The sequence below is a fragment of the Taudactylus pleione genome, unplaced genomic scaffold (genome assembly GCF_031769625.1).
Source record: "Taudactylus pleione unplaced genomic scaffold, aTauple2 ptg000151l, whole genome shotgun sequence".
NCBI lineage: Eukaryota > Metazoa > Chordata > Amphibia > Anura > Myobatrachidae > Taudactylus > Taudactylus pleione.
The window spans coordinates 3,722,275-3,737,405 of record NW_028284553.1 but is presented as its reverse complement, the minus strand read 5'-3'; the positions used below and the strand labels follow the sequence as shown (position 1 = coordinate 3,737,405).

Sequence of the window (15,131 nt, the reverse complement as noted above, 5' to 3'; positions counted from 1 at the left end):
TGGTGCATGCATCTGAATCTGTACTGCAACTCTGTATGAACACCATCGGGATGCGAAAGCGGTATAAAGCACACACATGTGCAGGTGAAAAACAATGCAGAAGAAAAAAAATCCCAAAAAACACATTGCCCCCGACTTGAAAGCAATAAAACACCTTGGCCCCGACAGAAAGCAATAAAACATCTTGGCCCTGACAGAAAGCAATAAAACACCTTGGCCCCCACAGGAAAAAAAAAAAACACTGACCCCCGACAGGGAAAAAAATAAAAACACATTGGCCCCCACAGGAAAAAAAAAATATAAACTCATTGGCCTCCACAAGAAATAAAATATTTTGGCCCGCACAGAAAAAAAAACATATCGGTCACCACAGGAATAAAACATATTGGTCACCACAGGAAAAAAAACATATTGGTCGCCACAGGAAAAATAAGCAAACATTGGCCTCAACAAGAAAAAGTATAGGGTTAGTAGTCTATGTCCCTGATGCCAGGGGGTATGGTGGGTAGTGTGCGTCTATGGCCTATATGGTGCTGTATATATAGGGGGCCAGGGAGTAGGGTATGATGCAGAGGCCAGGGGATAGGCTGATTATGGGTATGAGAGGCAGAGGTGATAGTGTGGGTATTGTATTGTGAGATCAGGTGTAGTCTGGCAAGTCAATCGGCCCCACCAGAGGCAGCAACTGGAACACAAGCTCCATACACTCTGGGGTCAGGATGGGAGTAGTAGTAGTGGGATGCAGAGGGCAGGATGGAATAACTAATTTAATTTAATTGGAGCGCCAATGCTGAAAAGCTAAATAATACTCATGGTTTTTGTACAAATGAATTTAATATACATAATTACATAACATGTAAAATGTCAAGTTAAAAAAGCCTTCAATCAAAAGGACAAAAATATAGACATGATATTTTCCGAAATAACTGTGCAAAATCAATTCACACGGATGAATATCCAATTTAATGTTGTTATTAGAGCAGCTGACTTGATGCAAATGTATCACTGGAAAAAATAATCCAGCAAACCTACATAATGGTCATAGTGTTTCACAGCATTTTAGATATCACCATAATGGAGATCCAGAAAGGTTGAAAATTTGTGGAATTGAACAGGTGTCTAACTCCTCCAGCGGTATCGATAGGTATAGGAGATTATGCATGAGGGAGGCTTATTTCTTTCATAATATGGGCTCTCTCTACCCTGATGGATTAAATGAAATAGTGGATCTAGAATTCCTCTAATGATCATAATTTATATTGGGAGAGATGCATAGAATGGTCTGTTATTATTTGACAGGTGTCCATTCTGTGCAAATATAATTTGTTTTTTCTTCCCTTTTTGTTTTTTTTCATTTTTCATTCTGTTCTGGGAATACCTTTATGTACTGTAGGTCCTAGATTTACCATGTGATGTATCCATGTATGCTCTTAGCAGTGTATTAATGGTACGCTCATTACTGAATTGGTGGTCTACCCCTTTAAGAAATAAATGTGCTCTTAACTTTTTTTTTCTTTCTCTTAGTAAAATGTTCCCTCCTTTTTAAAATGTTTTCTTCCACTACTTTGACCTTACAGTGGAAAATAGATAAGTATAGTTCCCGAAAAAGACAGAAAGAATATATGAAATATACCTTCATTTGATTGTTATGTATACACAGCAGTTGCCAAATGAGCATTTAATTAGTTGTTTATGAAAAGGTTTTTTATATATACTTCATTTTATATACAGGCTGAATTTTGGTTTATTATATGGCTTTATGAACTCATAATTTTTAATAAATTTGATAGTGGTCTGTACAGGATTAACTAGATGTCTAATGAATATGTTCTTTGGTGTATGACTTCATTAGTCCCAAGTGGATAAATTAACTTAATTAAGACTCCACCAATGAAATAGATTTTTGCCCTATAATAAGGGAACCACAGACAACACCGTTTATCCTTTTGAAGAAACTTTGCTATATAGAGAAATGAGTTAAGGCTCAGGTGGCTGCACTGTGCGTTTGCATTTGGAGTAGCTGATATATTACTTTGCCGGCCTTCACACTCCACATCAAGGCTGAGGTGGCAAAATTGTGCATTTGCATTACAGCAGGTGAAAAAGAACTTTGCTGGCTACTGCATCCTATTTTGTTCACAAACAGGACACAGCAGTGATGGTACAGCTGCCCTAGTTGCATCATACAGCAGCCAGCCGCAAGTAGCATGTCTATGGACATATGTAAGTACCCTTTAGCACTGACAAGTGCGGGGAATGTAAGTTTGCGTTAGCTAAGGACAGTACGGATGGGGAGAATAGCTGGAAGTGGAGCTGCAGTCAGGTAATTTATTCTGTCCTACATGACCAGGAGTACAGCAGCAAGTCACTATACACCTTCCCAAGCTCCCATTTCCAAATGCTTGATTTTTAGTGAGTGTGGCCAGTCCATGAAGAGGGCATAATTACCACTTTTCCAGCTTTAATATGTTACATACAAAGTATATTGGGGCAGATGTATGAAGCTCTGGAAAGTGATAAAGTGCAGAGTGATAAACGACCAACCAATCCGCTCCCAACTGTCATGTTCCAGGCTGTGTTTAAAAAATGACAGTTGGGAGCCGATTGGCTGGTTGTTTAGCACTCTGCACTTTATCACTTCCCAGAGCTTCATGCATCTGGCCCATTGTGTCATAATTCCAGCATATACTGGACCAGTAATCACAGTAAGCCATTAGATGCGGCAGTAGGTCCATACTGTCTGAGCAGAATGTTTTTCTTCAGATGTGGGCATCATTCCAGAGCACTGGAGCAAGTTCGGTAGTCTGGGGAGTGGCAGAAGAACCTAGCACTGCCCTGTAGATAGAGAGAGAGAGAGAGCGAGAGAGATAAATATAATTTGTCTCATTATGTACTGGATAGTGTATTATTATACAGTATTAATAATTAACCCTATTGATGGTCTATAGCAGTGCACCCCTAACAGTGCATGTTTTCCACATGTCCTAGTTGGTGCACAGGTATATTTATTCCTAACTGACACATTTTAAAAGATCCACAGGTGGTGCTAATCATTTCATTTGTGATACTGAGAAGAACATGCAGTACTAGTAACATTTTATTATTACTATTTCTATTGTGGTCATGGTGTGTGCTGGTGAGAGAGGGTTCCAGGCAGATGGAAACCCCCCCTGCATTTGCCTATGCCTACGTTATGGGGCAATGCAAGTGCATACCTATCAGTGACATGTGTAGGTTTGCTGGATTATTTTTTTCCAGTGATACATTTGCATCAAGTCAGCTGCTCTAAGAACAATATTAAGGCCCATATTCAATTTGATGGCAAAAAGTCTGACTTCAGACTTTTCACCATCATTGCAGATTTTTCAGGGATAAAGTATCGGGCGCGTGCCCGCTTTATCCCCATATTCAATGGGTCCTGAAAACGGGACCTGTCGGAATGGTAAGTATAGAAAAATCCACGGAAATTTCGGGAAATGTTCCTGGCACCCCCCTAAAGATGTCCAAACATGGGGATCATTATGGGTGCCCCCTTTTTTTTTTTTTTTTGCCTGATGAAGGCAGTAGGGGTTTTTAATAGCAGCGGCAGGTGCATAAATGCAGCTTTAGAAGAAGGGGTGAAGAATAGCATTAAGATTAATTTTTTTTAAATAACTATTCCCATCAAATTTGGGGTACATTAAAATGGGTGCAAGCATATTTTTAAGTCCCTAAAGTAAATTCTTCAAAAATGCACCTGCCGCTACCACCCGCAATGAAGAAAACACCTGCCACACACTTGGGAACCCCTCTAGAATCAATTTAGCTAATTTAGAAGTTTGTCCCCCATTTTTTTTTTACCCTCAAAATTAGAGGTAATTTTTTGGGGCGTCATGTGTTTTTTTTTTTTTTTTTTTTACATGCATTACTTTAAGGGGACATTCTCAGGGGTGTAGACTTTTTTTTTTAAGCCTGCACCCCTAAACCCCACGTGTGAAAAGTCTTTGAAATTGAATACGGGGATAATTAAAACAGGTGGAATTGATGTCATCAGCGATTAATTATCGCCGATAATGGGTTTTTGCTCCAAATTGAATATGGCCCATAATTGGATATTCATCCTTGTGAGTTGATTTTTCCAGTTATTTCTGAAAAATATCATGTCTATATTAGTCCTTTTGATTGAAGGCTTTTTTAACTTTATATTTTACATGTTATGTAATTATTAATAATGGCTATTAAATTAATTTGTACAAAAACCATGAGTTGTATTTAGCTTTTTAGCTTTTCAGTTCGGGCTCTCCCATTCAATTAAATTAGATGTTGTTTGTAGCTGTTTTCAGCCAAAAAAAGGGAATTGGAAATTTCTTTTGGGAGCAGCCTCAACCATAAGTGGTGCACTACATTATTTATTACTCTGTAGCAGGATGGGAGTAGTAATGGGATGCAGGGTATAGGATGAGAGTGGTAACAGTGGGAAGCTGTGGGTTGGTAGTAGTAGTGCATATCAGGGGCAGGATGGGAGTAAAAGTAATTTGGGGTAGGCTTGAAGTAGTAGTAGTAGTGTGGAGCAGGGGGAATCCTGGGAGTAGTATTCCAGGGCAGGATGGGAGTAATAGTGTAAAGCAGGGGCAGGATGGGAGTAGTAGTGTGGAGCAGGGTGGGAGAAGTGGTGAGAATAAGTGGGCAGGATGGGAGTGATGGGGACTTTTTGGGAAGAATTAAGCTGAACATGCCTCTCCTCCACTCTGGGTGTCACCTTCTCTTTGCATGGGTCCTGATCACAGTCCCTCTCTCGCACTGACAGAAGCCAGTTTACACATGCAGAGTAAGTGAAATTATCCTTCCGGCTCCGCCTCCTACTCTGTCCCTGGACTCCCAGCAATACAATTGCAGCCTGCACACGCCCCTTTCATCCCTGCATGGTCACGTCCACCCTGCAGCCCCAAGGGATAACCCTGACAATCCCACAGACAGGGAAGGAGCTGCTGGCGGTGGAGACTGATGGATAGGACACTGCACAGTTATGGTGAAGCCGTGAGCTTCTGGTTTCCTGGAAGCATGGCAGACTGCATGCATCACCGAGCCACCCTGCAGATGGGTTCATGAGACTGGCCCAGCAGGAACATTCCCACTTTACCGGCAGCCCAATCCACCCCTGATTGTTCGTTATTATGGTAGTGCAGAGCCCCTGAGATGTCTATTTAAACACTGTGGTCACATACCATGTTGCACCACAAATCTAGGAAGGGTGAGTGCCATGGATTGCCGTGGTTTTTTATTTTATTTTTTTTGCTTATTTGAATACATTTTTAAATCTTTCCAATCACATTTTATCATGCACGTCTTTGAAATTTAAATGTTTTCCTAGGAGCTTTACAATAGGTGTGGTTGGTGACTGTCTCAACTTTTAAAGCAAAGTTGCTGTACCTTGATTTTAACACTAATATGATTGATATTTCCATGTTGGGCTGCAAGCTTAAATGCATTGATCAATTCATGAACCAAAATCCCACTTGTTATATGAAATATTAATATTGTTCTTCTGTACATATTTATATATGTTAGAATGTTTAATACTATACACATTCATTTGGTAATGTGTACATGGGTTGACAACTGATAGATAAGATATCTCTATCTCTCTATCATATATATTTGTATTTTGAGGTAAAACATGCTTAATTTATTAATGAAGAAATAGCCTTTGGTTAAGGATATGTACAATTTATGAGAAAAAAAAGTATATATGTTTCATGTATTTATATGACAGTGTGGCACTTCTTTCATTGGTGGAGATATGCCACAGTGTGTGACATGCACGTACAAAGGAGAAAAGGGGTGGAGTGATTTGGCTGGGAGTAGTTCCTGTCAGGAAAAGAAGGGCAGGGTACAGTGAGTGGTATAAAAGGTGCTGCCAGTAAACTTACAGGGAGTCTGCAGATCCCTCCCTCCTGAGCCTGCTCTCCTGTGTCCCAGGTAGCCAACAAGTGGCGGTGGGCTGCCAGGTGCAAGGGGGCAAAGCCGGAGAGGGAGCTCAACTGGAGCTGAGGAAGCAGGTTGACAGTGGCATCCTAGTAAGCAGCTCACAGTGTGGCATTTTGGAGTGACCAGTAGTGTTGGTCCCAGGAGCCAGGTTAGAGGCTGAGGTCATGAGGATGGAGGAGCAACAGCAGTGGTCCTGATGGTGGAGTTGCACGGTGGGATCGGCGGTGAGCAGCGGCTGTGAGGGGACGGAGTCACGGCACAACTGCAGCTCACTGGCTGTTTTCCAGTAGGTGTGCATGTTTGCTCATAAAGTTAAGGTGAGGCAGAATAGCAGCAGAAGTGGCCAGGAGAGGTGTGGAGCCAGACTTGAGAAATGTCAGCTGTAGGAAGGAGGCAGGCTACTGTCGGACAATGCTTGGGTTAGTCTGTTAGTGTATTGAAGCCTCATCATATGCACTTTAATTGTTAGCTGATGTAGTGTTACCAGCAATCCCCAGCAGATAAATCCTCAGTTTCATTAAAGCAGTGGTATGAATACTAATGCTGGTCAGTGTGTAGACTCCAAGCTCTGCACATACATAGCTCCATTAGTAGCACAGGAGTGCAGGTGAGAAAACTAAAACTAGTATTAATGGCTGACATTGTTTTACTACCAGTCATTGAGCTGGATATAAACTACTAGCCTTACCAAATAGCTGGGGGAGGGGGAAGTGTGTGTGTGTGTGTGTGTGTGTGTGTGTGTGTGTGTGTGTCTCTATCAGGAAATATTTCAAAACTCAGGAGGTTGTTTATAACCAATTGCTATTCTCTTAGATACATTTGTTGCAAATGTATCAACTTTATTAATCTTTCAGTGGATATAGACAGCAGCATAAAAAAAATGTTACTGTCAAAGGATATTCCGATAAAATAACTTTTATATACTAAAAGTTAGGAACAGCATATTACCGGCAAGTGTCAAGGGGACTACACACCGATAATGGTGTAAAGTACTTACCCCGTATTAAACAAGTTGAGGACTTGCAATGTTTCAAGTACTTTGACCACAAGTGTTACAGTAAAATATGACTTTTATTACTACTATATATCTAAGTTGTTTTATATATATATATAAATATATATATATATAAGTAGCATACACAATATTAAACACAACACAAGCACATAACCTTAGCATTAATCTATGGAGCACAAAAAAAAAGATCTGAGTAAGAATAGAGCAGGTAGGTGATCTCTCTAAAAATTGTTCCATGTGAGACACCTACTTTAAAATGTAGAACTAACCAAACAAGTACAAGCCATAGCGGGGTGTGAAGTGTAAAATCAAGTGTAGTGTGCTTTGCATTTTAACACTGAGTTCATGTGTTTGCCTTTGCAAAAAACAGAGCTGGCTCTACATTTTCAGATAAAATTTGAAACAAAAGCAAAGATGCTGGAAATAAAACACATTAAAACATTACACCAAACATAACCCCCCAAAAAATAAAAAATAACCCAAGCTGCTAAGGGACTACACATCCCAGCATATGGAACTACACTTCTCAGCATGGTCTACAACCAATAACATAAGGGCATGCCAACACTGTAGCATGCCATGCTGGTATATGTAATTTCCCAACACCAGGAGTAATGCATAGTAAGCACCCCTGGGCAACACAATAATATGATTCCTTTACAATGTGAAATTAAAATTCTAAAGAAAAACAACAATGACACACTTTGAGAAAAAGCAGACTATGCCCCAAACCAAAAAAAAAAAAAACAGGACAAAAAACACGACAAACTGATTAGTCACCAAATACAAAATGGAAATGGAAAACAGGCCAACCCCCCCCCCCCAAAAAAATAAAATAAAAAAACAATTTTTAAAAATATAACAAACTTAACACTGCACCTGGGGGCATCTGTATCCCAGACATTCAGATGTCTGACCACCTCTGGTGGTATCATTGGTTTAACAACTTCCTCGTAGTCAAGGTAGTCTGCCTGGTAGTGTGATCTTCCCCCACTTTCTCTGGCTGCCTTGGTCTCGGTCACCATCTTTCTTTGACATATTTTATGTCAAAAAAACATTTTTTACTGTTATCCAGAGTGCGGCAAGTGGTAACCTCTGCATTTACTTCTCTCCATGTATGCCCAGATGGCATTCTTATGACGGGCAATGGGCTAGCAGCCTTATGGCCAAACAGCAGGTGATGGTGTTTCATGACCTCCTGAGCTAGGGCCATGTTTTCCTCCCTCGTAAACTTCACATTGCTCCCTGTCTTTGTCTTGCCCCTCTGCCTGGGCCCCTCATCACTGCTGCCTGAACTACCAACTCTGCCTGCTTGAGAAGCAAACAAGGCCACCTCACTCTCTCCCTGCCTATCCTCTGCCTTGGACATAATTCAAAACAACTCCCTACACAAACGCATAACACAGAAAAAGAAAAAAACAAACACAAACCTCCTCTTCTACTACACTCACACATCACACACAAACACACACACAAAACACTGACAGGACCAAATACACAATACAAACTGAAAAGCAAGGCAAACAGATATCTTACAAGACAACAAATAACCACAAAACAACTTACACACACCAATCATCAATCAAATCCATATCCTCCCAAATCACCAACACCACTAGATGCACTCCTCACTGTCGCACTGTAAACTTATTCCAAAACCCTCAAAGGTCTGTCTGTTTGGGCCGTTTTTATATGCTTGGCCAGTGTGTATTTGACATGTGACTGATTCAACCAATCAGAGCACTTTGTTTGTAAAACTTGCGTGAGAATGCATGCATTTTCCAAACTCACTTCTGTTTGGCCAAGTATTTTGACTCACACGAGTACTTAAAAAAGGACATTTGCACACAAGTTTGTGCCCATGCAAGTTTCTAACAAAAAACTTTAATCCATTCGCCATTGAAAAACTCAAAAACAAAACAAGCATCTTAGTAAATTAACGTAAGCAGTCGGGAAAAACTCAAGCAAGATTGGGCGAATCACGGCGATTTTAATCTCACGAAACTCGATTCTTTGTAAATTTACCCCTATAAGGTGGTGAACTTAGATTTAGAAAGCGTGAGCTTTTAGTATCATTGGAACATTCACGAGGAGAAGGCAGACAGTTTTACATAAAAGAAATGAGTGTATGTTCTAGGGGTAGGGGAGGGAGAACAACCTTAAGCACTGGCACAAGAATTAGTATAAACGGTAGGTATGTCCAGATGTCTCTGAGAAATTAACAACCATAAAGGTACCACAAAATAATGAGAAGAAGGTGCTCCCGTGAAAGTAAAAATCAGATAATTAAAGATAAAAGGGATAAAGTACTCTTTGTTGGGGCACAAAACCAACCTTAATTGTTGAAAACTTAACTTTTAGAGGTATGCTCTAAAATGTCCATAGACTCACACAAACCTAAAAACAAACAAAAGGAAAAGTCCTTCAACTTTCTACTGAAACAATCATATGCTGTAAAGTCCAGATCCTGAACAGGTAATCCAGTGGAAGAGGACAAAACATAATGTAGGTTCAACTAATCAATCATGTGATGTAAATATGGAATAGCACAAAATCAATCTAATAATTAAGCCATGAATTCTGACATTTATTCTGGGTATACACTGGCCAATATATTGGCCAATCAATTGATCGGCCAATATATCTTGCCCCTGTCGGCCAGTGTGTACAGATATGTCTGTGAACAATGTAGTTCACAGACATATCGTGTTGGCTGTGCTGCACAGCCAATGAACAGATATATCTGTCCATTGGCAAGTGTGTCCGGGTGATCACCTGAAAAAGGATCCTCCAGGACACAGGCCTTAGCAGGTTATCGCAAACAGACACGGGGGTGTGATAACGAAGATTCAGATGATGCAGGTAGATAAATGTTCCCAATCTTTGTGTTCCCTCCACATGTGTACCTAAAATTGTAATTATTAAAATGTTGATGACCAAGGAGCTAGCAGGACACAGGCCATAGCAACACTGGCAAACATTCAAGGGACCATGACCTGTCTTATTCAAAGGATTCGGGCACATGCATCTTACAATACTTGGCCCAGCATACAAGATGTGTACTTACAATTGTTAGTGATGTATTGTTTTGTGCCATGTAGCCTCCAGGACACAGGCACCAGCAGGTCATCACAAATGGACATGGGCGTGTGAGGCCTCGGATACTGAAGACGCGGGTACATAAATGTGCTTAGTCTTTGTGCTGCATCCACATGTGTACCTACAATTGTATTGACAAAATTGTTGTTTAACAAGGAGCCAACAGGACAATAGCAACACTGCAAAAACATTTAAGGGTCCATAACATATCCGATTCTAAGCATGCAGGTATATGCATCTTACAGTACTTGGCCCTGCATACAAGATGTGTTCTTACCTTTGCTACAGGTGTTTTTGAGGTTTCTGATTGCGAGGATGCATGTAATGTACATACATTATGTCTGACTTTTTTTGATAAACAAATGTGTATTTATAGTATTAATTTGTTTGTTTCATTAACAAGGAAACTCAAGGACCTTGCCCATCACTGGCCTAAGGATGCAGATAAGGCTGCGTAAGCCATCACAATCGAAGGATGATGATACATAATTTGGAATTATTATGGTTGAGCATACAACATCGGTAGCTACACTTGTTAGCAATGTTGTTTTGATTTTCTTTTAGGACCATCCTTAGCCCAAGCTCCAAAAATTCAGCTAACAAACCCCCAAACATTCAGAATTGAATCATTCAGAATTGAATCACAAACAACATTGTCTCCATTAGACGCCCCTGAGTCACCTATTTTGGCAGGTAAGGCTTTGTTTTAACTACTCAAAAATACACAATGTTGATGCTACGCCTTAACAACATCTAACTACATTTAACACCAGATAGAGCTTCATCTTGTGAGGTGTGTAAATAAAAGCAACTCCATTTCACTATGCTAGACCTTACCAAAGTATATTTGGTGATTTCTGTGTGTCAGTCAGTGTTGGGCAACTGCGTCACATTTTTGTAATTTAAAAAATTACTTGCATGTATATATGCTTTTATTATTTATTTTAAAATTAAAATGGGCAGAGTGCATGCACAATGTGGTACCCCAACTCTGAGCTCAAGGTACAGCCCCCAAAAGGCAAAAAACTGAGAAATTTCAACAACTCAAAAAAAAAAAAAAATATATATATATATATATATATATATATATATATATATTTTTTTTTTACATTTGCCTCATTTAATCTGTGTAATTTACATCAAAGTGTGTGTCCAAGGCTTTTGTGTTTTGTAAAGGGTTGGGGGGGGGGGCTACTGTATTAAACTAAACAAGCTGGAAGGCATTAGAACTGTGTCAAATATGTTCCATAAGGTTAAGATAAGCATGTTTATCATAGATCTGACATTTGAAACCTCTTTGGAATCACAATAGTTAGTTGCAGAGTTTAATTGACTTATAAGTGTGTGACACCCACATTAATGTTGGTTTACCCTTTTTATGACAATTTGAGGCTTTATATTGTGTTATACAATTTAATGATTATTATTATTATTGGAGCAGATGCCACAATTGCCTGGTAAATGCCTTTATAGTATTACCCAAGTTATTGGAGATGTGTATAAGGATCTGGAAGGATTTTTTTTAGGAACATTTGAATATCACTAAACTGCATTTCCTATAGTATTTACCACCCTAAAAATTTGAAGTTAAAATTTCTATAAAAACCTAAAGCATATAAATGAATTCTACACAATAAAACACTCACATCATAATACTTACTGGAAAACATTAAGGTAGCTTTAGAGATGAACCATAATGCATATAACAGCCGGACTGAACCATCTAAGGACAATCCAAGGAAAAAATTAAATACAAACACAATACTCTTTCCAATTTACAGTTACGTTGGTGCCTTCTGTACGTGCCACACATTTATACTGGGATTTGCTAAGGCTAAAATCCAAATTTAGATCTAATCAACAAAAAAGGGAAATCTGTTTGAATGACATGGCTAGACGCTTCCATGGTATAGCATAGTTGCCAAATTTAACATTTGTATGCATTTGGGCATGAACCAGGTGTACATTTAATATATTTGTACAATGTAAAATATGGCCTAAAGATTAATACCAACATCTTTGTGAATGTGTTACCTAACTTACCAATGCTTTCCAAGTAGGTTTGGACGAAACCTCTTTTTAAAATGTGGATGCCAGCTTTGATGAGAACCCTGTGGAGGCAGAAGAAGATTAAAATTCACATAACATAATACCTATTAGTCCAACCATGCCAGCTCACCACTTAGGGGATACACAACCACCACTACTCGGCCCTACACCTCCTCCTCCTACATAGCCAGATCGGGATATTTTAAATAGTATGGCTGGCTTTCAATAGCAGCAAATAAACCTCCTGACAACACAAATGCAGCAGTTAAATGTAATGAATATATTTTTTAACAGGCTGAATTGCTCCATGGCTGCACAAACATTACAACAGACCAGGATGGCAACAGTCTGGAATAGATTTGTGCGGTAAATACTTCACACCATCAAACCTTAATCACGATTGAAGTTCAGAATCATTTTCGTTAAGCAAATGGAAGTTTTCAAACTTTTTTGGGACACTTATTACAGTAACAGAATCAAGCATTTTGTGATCTTAATGGAACCCTATTAAATTTTGGCATCCATATTTTAGCTAGAATCCCTGTCACTAATGACAGTACTTCTGGTGCCAGCATATCCCAGACCAATACTCCGGTCACTACTCCACCCCAAATATTTATCCACACAAGAGGTGCTTCCGAACCTGGCCATGGCAGAAAGGTTGGGCCAAGATGACATTTTATATTTGTAACGTGTTAATTTACCTTTGTATTTCCCTTCCTTAAATTGCAAAAAAAACATATTTTAACTATTGTAATTACCATATTTGCCACACAAATACTATATGGTTTTTGGAATGTTAATTTGTACATTGCCAAATTTTCCAGGGTACATTGTATTGTATATTATAAACAAACCAACTATTTGCTCTACCAAATAAAAACAAAGATATGTGTTTGAGCACGGACTAAATTTTATTTATGACAATGAGGCATAGCACCCTCCGTAACATTTAAGCTGGTATTTTGACCTTAACAGCACACCTGGGCTAGTATTGGAAGTAGCCTAAAGAACCATGCTACCTTCAAATGCTAACTAAAAGGACTAGTGGGTGAGTTTTATTAAAGTAATGTTTTTAATTATGAACAACCATTTACTTTGTAGTTTAAAGCAGTGATTGTTTAAACTGATGTTGTCCATAGCAACCAATTCAACATAACACAAGGCACCTAGCACCATTGTATCTTTAAAACCAACCAAACAGATTGTTGGATATGGATAACATCAATATCCAAACAGACTTCTGTAAACTGACAAGGTAGTATCCAAAAACATTAGTATGTGTGAAAACTTTAGTAATACCACTTTGGAAATTAAACTACAACCATGGGAAGATGACAGTGAGCATGCACATAGTGTCACCTTACGATGCTGGCTGGGGGACTGCAGTAGAGTATTTATAGTGCACTTTCCAGCTTATGTAGCCCACATAGACTTATAGTAGTTTTCAACATGTGTTTTTATTGTCGCAAAACACAAAAACAAAGGTGCCTATGTATCCTGCATATACCTTAATTGTTGCTGTTTAATGTATAAAAAAAAAAAAATTATTTGTTTAGATTAGAAATGGGTAATTGACTGACTATTAAAGCCTAACAAAAATAAAATATAACAAATGTCTTAACATACCAGACACAATGGATCTAAACGGGTATAAAGTTAGGACTATAAAGTAGAAACCTCAAACATATTGCCCTTTTCCCCAAGAAGAATACAACCTCTTCTGATGCTGAAAACTCCAGTTTGTGTATGTGGGGTCCAGGGCCCACACTAATAGCTTTGTTTATTTAGCTTTCAGTAGAAAACCATGTCTAGAAGCTTCTACTACACACATGCACAGTGCCAGCTTCCTACATCATAGGGGTATATTTACTAAGGTGCGGGTTTTTAGAAGTGGTTTTGTTGCCCATAGCAACCAATCAGATTCTACTTTAACATTTATCTAGCACCTTCTAGAAGGTAATAGATCAAATCTAATTGGTGGCTATGGGCAACAAAACCACTTCTAAAAACCCGCACCTTAGTAAATTTAACCCTTAGGCTTTACATTTGCAAGGTGTCTTCTCCTAAATGGCAGCAATATAACTATGAGGGACAGCAGTTACCACAGGCGCTGTGAATTGCCAGTACGACATAGGCATGATATTCAGAATACAATTCCTTAGATAAACACACACTTGTACTGGCCCAAAAAGAAATATAAACCCAATTTAAGCTACCTAGCCTCCCAAGTACCATTGTTAAATAAAAATGTGATTTGTGAACATCCAAATACAAGATTCTGTAAATAATTTGTGCTAATGACTAATGAAAGTCATGCCACAAAATAAGCTGTAAATTATAGTGTTGCCAAACTAAAAAATATCAGGAGAGAAAACATAGGGATGTATGACTTCCTCAGGTAAAACCCATAGTGTGTACACTGCTTTAAAAATGTTTATTCTAAAAATTAAAAAAAATACTGTGGTAATAACATGTGCAAAACCAAATGCTGAGTAAATATACATCCTTACATACATAACTATGTACTGCACAATCAAAGGAAGGACCTGCTGGGCTAGGAAGTAACAAAGCAGGTGGAGGCCCACATGTGAGACATACCTGCATAGGAGTAAGTTGTGTATTTTTACAATTAACTAACACCTTCTTGAAGATAAATTAGAGAAACACAATGGTTGCTATGGGCAACACCCTATTTAAATAACACTTGATTTCAAAAAAAGGGGGGACAAGTCAAAAACAGACAGTACTGTTGTGGTAAAGGATACTTACATCTAAAATGATGTCTGATGACCTGCAGCCTGATCTGCCTCCCACTATATGTTGTCAAGTTGTCACCAGATACAACAGAGTCCCCTTCCTGCTCACTGTCTAAAGCAAAATCAGATGGGATTGGCTGCTGCAAACACAAAATATGCAATAGACAGCAGCTGAGCAAAATATTTAAAACTTCAGCAGCAGAATATAACAAAAGACCATCTGATTTATCCAGACATCGGCA

At 38.9% G+C, this 15,131-nt stretch overlaps 1 long non-coding RNA gene across 1 annotated transcript; it reads left to right on the top strand.

The window, feature by feature from the left end:
* Window positions 1–1,974: 1,974 nt before the first annotated feature.
* Window positions 1,975–12,981, top strand: LOC148522203 (uncharacterized). The gene is made up of 3 exons (XR_015878770.1): window positions 1,975–2,223; window positions 10,646–10,774; window positions 12,142–12,981. It is a non-coding gene; the product is annotated as an uncharacterized LOC148522203 (long non-coding RNA).
* Window positions 12,982–15,131: the final 2,150 nt, after the last annotated feature.